This window comes from Parasteatoda tepidariorum, chromosome 6 (assembly GCF_982258835.1).
Source record: "Parasteatoda tepidariorum strain Cologne lab strain chromosome 6, Ptep-v5.0, whole genome shotgun sequence".
Lineage (NCBI taxonomy): Eukaryota > Metazoa > Arthropoda > Arachnida > Araneae > Theridiidae > Parasteatoda > Parasteatoda tepidariorum.
The window spans coordinates 46,002,367-46,014,619 of NC_141760.1; positions in this window are offsets into that span (position 1 = coordinate 46,002,367).

Here is a 12,253-nt window from a genome sequence, read left to right on the forward strand (position 1 = left end):
ATAAAAATACAGAAATTATTTCGTTTCTTTGTGTTTGAGAATAATTCAAAGACCCTATTTCTGATTAATGAGAACTTTTTAATAAACAGACTAATATAGGGTAGACTCAAGGCTATCAGGTTATCTAATATAGTGGAAAGGTCAGCCGAATAACAAAATGGCAAGATAGTTTCGCTTCCTCTGTATAATTTTAAAAAAAATGTCATGCAGAAAGATAAATATAACAAAAGTGCACAAAATACTCAATGTTTATTAATAAACTACACATGTGAAAGACTAAGAGTCAAAATGTACAGGCGACCATTTTCACATTCCTCATTTAGTCTCCTATACCACCCATGATGAATTTTACAAACAGCCGGTTCTATTATTACTTGTTTTTTACTGGACTGGATAGTTAGGAGCTCATTATATAGTGTATGTAACTGGAGAAAAGAATATATCTCTAATTCTTGTCAATGAAGTAATATATATTACAGTATCATTACAATATTATTACAGTGTCTCACGAACATGAAGTAATTTTATGCGTGATGTCAATTAATGTCACTTTTATTAATCAGATACATTTTTTATGCCTTATTGTTATTTCAGGTGTAGTTTTACAATAATTTTCTTTAGTTTGATAAATTTTGTTCAATGCTTCTGTTATTCATTTTGATCACATACCCATTTCGTAGATTTTTGTATCACATAAGATTTTAAATTTTATATTGACAAATGGATAAAGAATTTTCTCTATATTTGATTATCTTTGGAAAAGATCTACAACCTCATGTTGCAGTCAAATTGCTGTAAAGACGATTTATTTATTTTTAGAGTTAAATGATTTTTTTTGATTCCTCAATTATTTTTATTGGATAATTTTAGATTAGAAAAAAAGTTATTTTCAAAAAATACTAAGCATCTCAAACAAACAAACCTCTTCTCTTAAGTTCCTACTCTCTTAAAGTTAACTAATTTTTATGAAATAATATTAAATGCAAACTTAAAAACATAATTTTTCATTTATTTAAAATAGTTCTATCATTTATAACTGGTAAACTTGTTTTTACACATAATTACATCAGAAGGGATCGTTTCTATTGACGTTATATTTTATTCATAGGTTCGGTTTAGAACAAAACGTCAACACAAGTGGCATTTCCGTATCAAGGAAATGACACTGACTATTAAAATCATCTGCGAAAAACTATGTACCTTTGCTAACATTTTGAAGTCAATAGTGGTAACCTCTAAGAACGATCAACCTCCATTAATGACCATTTTACTATGAAACAGAGGTTTCACTGTATATCAATACCTATCTGTATAATTTAAATAGACTTTGAAAAACTTATCTTGCATTATATCATGACTATCATCCTAATTTTAGATCAAAGTTTGTGACTGTTTAAAATAGATTTTTTTTATGTTTCTTAGGTATAAAACTCATTCCTACTATAAATTAAGCTCATTGCCATACAATCACTAATATCTTACAGAAAAATAAAACAAGAACAGGAATAATGAACATTAAGTAGATTTGGAGTAAACACAAGATTTTTTGTTGTTTTCTTCTTCCATTTTGTAATATTTGTTTTCTCTTTTTTTTAAAAAATGTAACAGCACTTTTATTATGACAACATATTTTTTTAAAAAAAAACCACTCACAACATATTTTAAAAAAAATATAGAAAGCAAATATTGTTTTCCTTTTCTATCATACTTCCCCACCCCCTCTTATAGCTATAATTCAATGTTCATTCCATTTTTTCTTTATTTTTATAAAAGAGCATTTCTGATAAGACTTTTGCTCTTTATCATTATTTTTGTTGAAAAAGGAACTTGTCCTTTTCAACAAAAAAGGAAAAAGGAACTTGAATAAATTGATATTAAAAACTGAGGTTTTAGATTTAAAGGTTTTTTTTCTTCTTTTTTTTTAAATATTTGTTTTAATTTTTTTCAACTTTGATTTTTTTTTATTGCAATTATTCCTTTAAAAAAATATTTATAATATTTCTTATTCATAACTATTACACTTTAAGATCCATTATTTTTTATGAGCAAAAATTCTGAATAAACCTTTGTTCTTTTATCAACATTTTTACAGTGGCACAACATTTTTCTAATATATACATAGTATAATATCAGGGCCGGATTAAGACCTCTTGAGGCCCTAAGCACTGAAAATATTTTGGTGCCCCCCTCTAACAATTAAAAATACATCTGCTATTAAGTCACGTGTTAATTCTAAATATAAAATTTTTTTAAAAGAAAATATTTATTCAAATAAAAAAAATTAAAATATGATCAATTGAAAACTTTTCAATTAATATAAAAAAAACTTCTGTTTGTGCACATGTACCATGTGCAAAAAAGCAAACACTTTGAATGACTTATGATCGAAAGTTTGAACTTTTATATACTAAGACTCAAAATACTTTAGAAAAACAGACACATCTTTTTCTAAAAAAAAAGCATAACTTTTTTTTTAAATGGTTCGAATTCTTGACTCTCGAAATATATAGCCATACCACGAGAATTTTTTTAAACGAACTGAAAAATTTTAGCGCACAATAATAAAATTCATTTTCCTAAAAATAGTTCCTTGTCAAAAATAATTTTTAAGAAGTATTAATTATTTTATATTATTTTATTTAAGAGAATAGACGAAAGAACTTTAAATTGAAAATTTAACAAATGTCATTCTAAATGACAAAATACAAAATTTAATGTGTATTAAATCAGTCAAATATAACTGAATTATTCAATTTTAAAAAAGTTATATATTTAGCATTTAATTTCTCAAGAACTATTCGACAGATTTCGTTCAAATTTTGTATTTTACCATTTACATTTATGTTCTTTAAAATTATATAAAAATTTGTATATTTTTAAATTGAAAATTTTTCCGACTATTAATAATAAATAATTTAAAAAAAAAATCTATTTTTGTCGGGAAAATATTTTTAGGTAAATGAATTTTATTATTAAGTATAAAAATTTTTCAATTCGTTTCAAAAGTTCTCGAGACATTGCGAAATGCATGAAAACTGAAATTAAATAATGGAGCCCAAACTTTCAACCTAAAAAAAACTTTTGGGACCTTAATTTCCTTATTGCGAATATCATCCATATTTTGAGGGACAAATATCCAAATTTAATAACAACATACATATAGATATGTATATATATAGGTAGAGGAAGCACGTTTGCCTGACTTAAAAAGATATCTTCTGCACCTTCTAATTAGCATATTTTAAGATTGGCCCTTAAACCATTTAGATTGAGATCTAGAACCTAAGTTAAAATGCGATCATTAAATGAAGAGTTATTCAGGTTTTTTACTTTTTTTATTTTACGCACTGTATACAATACAACATACTTTTACAAATAATAATGCTTTTCATTATTTCTTTTTCATTATTAAACCTAATATATTAATAATGATTGGAAGAGAAATGAGGGGAAAAAAATTGTGAATAGTAAATTTATAAATGCAACAATTATCATAAATGATCCTATAAAATCTGGATTAAAAATCATAAATGAACTTATTTCATAATAACAACTCACTCTAGATTGCATCTGTGGAGAACAGAACTAATTACCTAATAAAATTATTACTATTTTGTTTAATATTTTGGACATTCTCTTAATTAGGTAACCTGTCAAAGGTACAGAAGAGTTTAGGAGCAATAAATAACTATCAATTAAATCTTAATTTGAGTAGTAAAAAAATGACCTTTTAGAAAAAATGATAGAAATCACTTAAAACTACTCCATTAAACCTGTACATAAATTTCTCATAAGTGATAGCAGTAACTTTAGTCTGAAAAAGCTGTCTCAGTAAATAAACACTCAGTCCTCAATAAGTAAATAAATGCAAAAACAAAATACTTTAAATAACTATAAATTCAATTATCAGATTTTCATTTACAAATTTAGAACATTCGTGTTTTCATAATACAAAACAAAAACATAAATAGAGCAACAATGAATATAATATAAAAACTAAACTTAATTAATAATCAGTAGAACATAACAAACCATCATTTTTAATTTATTCACTTTTTTTTTTGGTGTGTGTTAACGATATTTTTTATTCCTGTATGCATACGCGTACATAATACCACATAAGTTTTATAGAAAATAATTTTAGGTTTGGAAAAATACAATCCTTAGAAACAAAAACAGAAGTATTGTATGTAATTTTATTGAACCAACATTTATCTTAAACCAACCGAAATCTACTTTGCCTACTCAAATTTTATGTACTAAATATTTCACATATTCTTTACAACATTTAAAGACAAATTCATAAAATAAATCGAAATGAAATTTGTGTATAGTTACTTAAAATTTTTATTTAAAATCGAATAAATATTTAAATTATAACGCCATAGAATAAAATTTATTTCAATAAGATCAATTATTTAAAAAAATTTAATTACTTCTTAAAACTTATAATATGGCATCCCCTCCTAAGAAATATGTCACATTGTATTTTTAACAAAAACTTGAAATTTTTTTTTATTACTTTTGAGTATTATTATGTAATAGAATGCTTAAAATGCAAAAAAAAATTATATAATTTTTAAAAATTGTAATTTTATTTTTTCATTTAGGTTTAATTAATTTTTTATAATTAAAATATTATAATGCTTTAGAAAAATCAAACTCTTTACTTATATTTATTTAGACACAATAAATATTGATCGATAAATAATAATTATTGATAAAATTATTTGAGGGGTTTCGCTACTACCTGAAGCAATCTAAGCTGTACACTATTACAGCATGCTTTCAAAAGCAAGAATAATGTTGATATAATGTTTATATTTAGAATAATGTTTGAGTACAATAAACTTTTTTTGTGCATTCACGTATAATTTTACCATTTTTTTTTTTCCTTTCAAGAAATTGTTTTTTTCTTCTCATATTTCCGTAAAAATATCATTATAATTTTTAGAGTCACAAACAAAAGTTTTATTTGTTCCTTATAATTTTTATATACAAGAAATGACTTTGTTAAAATAAGGAAAAACTGTCGATACTATAATTTCAATAGCCTATTAAAATATTAACTATTTTAAAGATTAAAATGATAAAATTTAATTACGAATTACAAATAAACTTTTAAGTTTTTAAGAAAAGATGGTTAGTTATTTTACATATTATACATTAAATGTTACATTATATGTTAAAATAACCAACTTTGAAATACCTACTAGATCTTAGTACACATTTTAACACAAAAAAAGAGGAAAAAGAACTTTTGAATTTAAAATTTCGGTACAGGCAAAGATGATAAAAGAAAAATTGTGAAAATAAATATTTTCGAAGTGGAGAAACATCAAAGTTAACCATTTTAACAAGGCTATTTATCAAACACCTGACTTTAGCTTTTCCTAAAAATAAATTAGTGATTTCGTTTGAACAAAATTAAAGTTATATTTCATTAATCTGCCTTTAAAAACCTGTTCAAAATTTAATAATTAAAATTATTTGCCCAATGAAATGGAAAATTCCTGAAGTATTGTTTATAAAAACAATTTTCATTTTCAATAAACATTGGGAACAAGGAAGCGGAACCATTTTAAGTAGAATAAATGGTTACTTACGTCAACTCTAAAATTTCTGCAAGAGTCATGTTTGTCTTTATATGATCGTTGCCCGAAACTTTTCTCTTAAAATAGTCACAAAAATCAAATAGTAAAATAATCGATAAAGTTAAATAAAAATTAAACAATGCGAAAAGGTAAAATAATCTAAACACGAACCAAGTTGAAACAAAATCCTGTTAACTAAGGTGTAAAGTGTTTACCAAAATGTTTAATCTGTGTGTATATACGGGGGTGTGTAAATACGGGAAATAGTTACTGATTGTAGCTTAAATAAAGTTATTGGTTGATAATTATGTCAATCAGGAAACTTTTCCCCTCGAAAGGAAGACAATTTGAATTTTCTGAGATTTGGCCCTTTCCTCTAAAAAAAAAAAGGAAGGGGGAACGAGTCGACTATAGGATGCTTAAAGATATCTGAGATGAAAGGATGTTCTCTGTCTGTAGTAAATCAATTGGTTACACTTGTCTTGTCCTTAAAGTGGTTCTTCTCAGAAAATTAAGCTTTGTATTCTAACGCATATGTTGGGGACAATCACGGTGGTCCTTTTCAAGAGCCTTTGAATTCATGAAATCGAATGCTGGCAATAAACAGCTTTTGTTGTTTTACGACGGGATTGTTTGTTACATGCAGAAAGCAAGATCAGGTTAAATTGAACCTGTTTCCCAGCAGTCTGGTGCTTATAATAAAATAACAGGAACAACAATATTTTTCCCACTCGTTTATGCAGAATGACCAATTTTTATTTTAAAAAAAAGTTAAATGGACAATGGAAATACCTTAATTAGTTATTTATTTATTTCAATCTGATGTACACACGAGCTGCAAGTAAAAATTAAAAGCAACGATTAAATTTATTTTTAGTGACAGAAATAATATTTTCAAAATATTTACATGTTCAAATTATCATCTAATAAAAGTTGATGAAATTACACACATATATATATATATATATATTCTCAATAATAATTTTGATTGGCTCTAACTTTAATCATTATCATTAAGGATTTTCTTTATTAGTTATTAAACATATTTTTAAATTCAATTAATAAAAATATCTTTATATCTTTCTTAAATTTGCTATTTACTTTTGATTTGAAATTTTCAGAACTTTTCTTATTTCTTAATTGTAATTTTTACAAATTTCGTTATAAGATGCACAAAATATAGTTTACTTGCACTAAACCCAATTCAATGATTGAAAATTTGATTTTATTGCTACTTATTTCTTATATTTGATTTTAATATTAAATTAGTTTTAATGGATACTCTTTTTAACGTATTTTTCATTGTCAACGAACATCCGATTCATATTGTGAATTTAAACATCTTTTGTGCTCAACTTTTATAACATTTGTATTTATACAAGACTCTAAGGACTAAGGAACCTGTAATTCTTTCCTTATTAAAAGACTAGCTGCTTGCATTCATATTACATAGTATATATTTTAAGTTTTAAAATCTAATTTCAACATTCGCTATGTATAGATAAAAAAAAATTATAAGTAATGCGAAGTGTGTGGTCATAATTTCGCAAATTTAACCTCTCCTCCACAAAGAAATTTCGAAAAATGATACTTAAACACAGCTCCTTTTTCTTAATTTAGTGAATAAAAAAAATATTTGACGTAAAATTTTTAAATAAATTTTTGTAACACAACCTTTACGTAATTTGATGACTTCTTTTTCCAGTTGCAATGAGAATATAATTAAAAATATAGTGTAAGCAAATATTTTTGAAAAATGTGCAGCACATAAAAGCAAAAACTGCAAACATGCATAATACAGTTTTTTTTTCACATCAAAAATCACATATTTTACATAATCAAATCATTGCATCAAAATGTTGTAAAAAAAATTTTTTTTACATAAAAAAATCAAATTGACGAAGTATTAACTTTGCTACAACTGCGAAAAATATTATGTAAACATGAATCGTAGCAGTATGTTATAGAATCATTGTAATGGATAAATAAATAGATCTTTTATCGCATAGAAATTCGCTACCTAATTTAATTATAAGACCAAAAATTTTTGATACATAACATCTTTTGTTTTTTTTTCTTTTATTATGTAAAATTTCGTACTTAGAAAAGCTTGTTATCTACTCTTAAAATGGAAGCTCAAAATAATAAATTTTTTAAGTAATGTTTCAAAAAAAATTAAATTATATACTCCTAACATTTAGTCAAGCTTTGTGGTGCCCCCCTATCCCCTGGTGCCCTAAGCACGTGCTTAGTGTGCTTAATGGTTAATCCGGCCTTGTATAATATGGAAAACTAAGATTTTCTATTAAATAATTAATGCAAATGATAATTTTGTTTAGGTCAATATAATAATAGTGAATATTTTTTATGACACTTAAAATGATTCCAATTTATTGAAAATCCAGAAATTTATGATTGTTTTTAGATTTTGATTGGGAAATTCCATCAAACTGTACTGTGAACAGTTTGATGTAAAAATGCAACTTTTTTTGTAAAAAAATAATTTATCAATATGTAGTCCCAATCCTGTCAAATTTTAATGTCCGTAATTTAATAAAACCATTTTGGTGTTAAGTTTAATTTCAGTAAGTAAAATTTATTATTTCATACATAATTAAATTTAATTGACCAAACAGCAAAAACAAAATTTTTGTGGATGAAAAAAGGCAAATTATGGCCCAAGATTTTAAATGTGAGTTTTTCAGGGACCTCTATAATGAAACACCTTTCTAATAATAATAGGTAAGCACAAAAAATGTATAATATAGTTCTTAATTACAAAGATACATTGCAAGTTTTTACTTGAAAGAAGAAATTGGGATCAATGAGAAAAAGGTAAATATGAGGCTAAGTAACAGCAGATTTATTAATGACTAAATTTCTTTTCATATCAGAAAAAAAGTTGTAAACTTAAGACATAGACTTAAATAACAAACAAGCATATTTTAACAAGGTATATTTAATATCGATCTAATTTCACTACCTGAATTATATTTCTTTTAAGCAGTTTACTATCTTGAAGACTTTTAGCTTTTTTCAAAGCTGCGCTATTCATTAAAAAAGGCGTCTTTATGTCGAAAAATTCTGATTTAATTTCGTACTTATATATTTTATCTTTATTAACGCAAGTACTATATATATTATCAAAGTATTTTTTGCAACATATAAACCACCCATAGTTATTTTGTATAATTATTGACATATGCGCACAAATTATTACATTCGATAGCAACAATTAATTACAATTACAAATTTGTTCAAGTTACATGATGTTATTTACAAGTTGATGTATGAGATGTTAATTATAAGTTGTTTATTAAATGCGTTTCCGTATGCTCATTTTTGCTAGAAATAGCAAGTATTTTTTGTAACAAGTATTTTGTATCTGTTAAAGAATATTTATCCCAAATATGGCTATGGATGGTGTTTTCTACACTAGGAAGTGCTGTAAGCTCCATACCACCTGTACTTCCGGGGTACTGTTTCCGGTGTGTTTTAAAGCCATTTGGCTCACAACGTGAACATTGTGTTTTGAGATTCTTGCAAACGTGATATTTGATAACTTATTACTTGTGTTTACAATGCTAACAATACTTGTGTTTGCAATGCTAACGGTGCTAACATATACGTGAGATGATGCACAGCGTGCAACGCGAACAAACAGTAATAAACAAATGGAAAGAGGCCAAATCAGGACTGCCGAAAAAGCGAGTTATTCGAAATCTAGCAGCTATGTCACCTTTTTATTAACAACATATCTATTAATAACTAAAACAAATTTTCTTTTCAAACTCACCAGAATTACTTAAAAACATTAATATCTTATGAAATACTGCACATTTGAGCTCAGAAATTATCTAATTTACTTCTTTTACTGAAAACAAAATTATCCGCTTGAAAATATCATCTCGCAGAATAAGCTGTAGTAAGCAGTTGCAAACTTTCTAACCGAAACTAGAGCAGATATGGAGCTCGAGATTGTTATTGTTTACATTTATATTGAAAACACCATCCATGGATGGTTGACTGAATGTAAACAATTCGCGATTTCAAGGAACTATAGGGGGCGTTGTTGTATTGTATGAGACGAATACCTGCGATTTCTACATGAACAGTCATTCAGTGTTGTAGTTCATTTACGTCGCACTAGAGCTGCACAATGGGCTATTGGCGACGGTCTGGGAAACATCCCTGAGGATGATCCGAAGACATGCCATCACAATTTTGATCCTCTGCAGAGGGAATGGCATCCCCGCTTCGGTAACCCGATGATCTACACGAGAAGTCGAGCACTTTTACGGTAGAACAGTTTAGCGAGGACCAATATCGCACACCCTCGGTCCCTACTCAAACTGATCCAAGTGGTCACCCACTCTCACACTGACCACAGCCAGTGATGCTTGGCTTCGGTGATCTGTTGGAAACCATGTCTTAACGATCAGTTCACTGCGGGACTATAAGAGTTAAAACCTAATGCCTGAGAAATAGTTTTACTAAATTTAATGATGTAACATGAAAAGCATATTTAAACTTTACATTCCATAGTTTTAAGAATCATATTACTTCAAACATTAAAATAAGCAAAAAGTATACACGAGCCTCATAATTTAATATATTTAATTTTGTAAAAATAGTTTTATGACAACATTTATCAAAAAATTTTAAATTTAAAAAAAAAATCATTATTTGGAAATTAAAAACGTAAAATAAAGAATGCTTACGGAACAAAAAAAAAAAAATTCTTAAAATTCCTTACATTAAAATAAAAAAACTTTCATTTTTTTAAATTCATATTCGGACGTAGAAAACCATTCTATAGAAACTTATCATCAAATAATCCTGGACATCATCTTTTAGATTCCTTGTTGCCTTATTGTTTGCTGATTTTTGACACAATTTTTTAGAGCTGCGAAAGTGAGTCTTTGGAATTTGCCAAAAAAAGAACAAGATGCAATTTTATTTTTTCAGGAGCGAAATATTTTACCAAAAAAACGAAAATGTACCAATTCCCATGACATGAAACTTTATCTTGGTAAACGTACGTTTTGGAAATGTTATTTTATTTGGAATCTTATTTATTAGAGTTCATATAGCGACAGTACAGGTGAGAGAAAATAGAGATTGTTTTGAATCTATGTTAAACTCTATGTTGGCCCATTTTCCACCGACATCCGATTGACTACTTTGATTTTAAATATTGTGTTTTGAATTTTGAAAGTGTCTTGATTTTAAATAAAGTGTTTATTTTATGATTTGTCGCAAAAATTTTAGGTGTAGAAGATTGGCGGCACTTAAAAAGTATCAATTATGTAGCTGCGGGGGTGTTATTACGTACGTATCGAATTTTTATTCTATAACTTTCTGAATCATATTACTTCAAACATTAGCATATGCAAGAAGTATACATAAACACGTCATGTTATACCATTTAAATCTTCAAAAAAGTATTTTGACAACAATTTTTATCAAAAAATTATAAACTGAAAAACGTAAAATGAAGAATTCTTAGGATACAAAATCGATTTTAAAAATTCCTCATATTGAAATAAAAAACTTTCATATTATTTCTTTTTTTATTCTTATAGTTCTTAATCAGACGTAAAAAACCCTCCTGTAGAGAACTAACATCAAATAAGAAAAAAAATTATTTACAAGCAAATTTTCTATTATAAAAATTCGAACACTCACCTGCTTTATAAATTTGGAGAATTCCAAATCAAATGTTCTTCGATTGAAAATTTTATTTTCAAATAATTTATACATAGACTATCCCTTCATTACTTTTCGATAACATACCATACAGCAAAATTTTATAATTAGTTGAAATTATTTTTTCAAAACTAAAAAAAACTTACCAAAAAAATGATAAAAATTTATTAATAATCAGCACAAATGATACTATTTCAAATAATTCGGATGATTCTTTATTGCTGTTTTTCGAATTATATAGATAAAGAAATATATACTATTCTACAAAGAAGAAGAATTTTCTATAACTATTACAGGGCTGTACATTCTGAATTCACATTTATTCATTGGAATGAAGAAAGCAATGTTGACTTTATTTTAATTTGTAATGAACTGAAGGCAGAAAAATGTATTTTACCGTAATACTCACATCTGTAACAGTATGCGATTCCGAAATCAGAAGTTATCAGTTGCAAGTTTATTGATAATAGAAGTTAAAAACTTTTGTGGAATTTTTCTTCAAACGTTTGGCGTGCTCTGTTTTTGAAAGATTTACCAATGTTCTGTAGAAATTTTTCAAGTTCTTCGGCCTTTTCCTTAGGGAAATTTTGCTTCTTATTTGCTGCTCAGAAAATAGCATCTGATTCTGCCAATGATTCTGATGAAACTAAATGAAAACTTAATAAATAAATACCTTATATTTTCAGGCTCCCGCTAGAGGGTGTACTCAAGCGTTGCGATCGCGAATAACAAGCTTCTTAAAACCGGATAAAATTTGAAAAACTTCCGGTGTATTTCTCCCCCTATATTAGGCATGCGAAAGCGTGTGTGAGCCGGCTTAATGTTCTAGGAAGTTGTGATTAAATTTGCGCTTCATTTTACCTTTCATAACAGTTTCCTGTAATTTACAAATTCAAACTAGTTTTGAGCCTAAAACAAATTTAATAAAATTAATATCATAACATAAATAA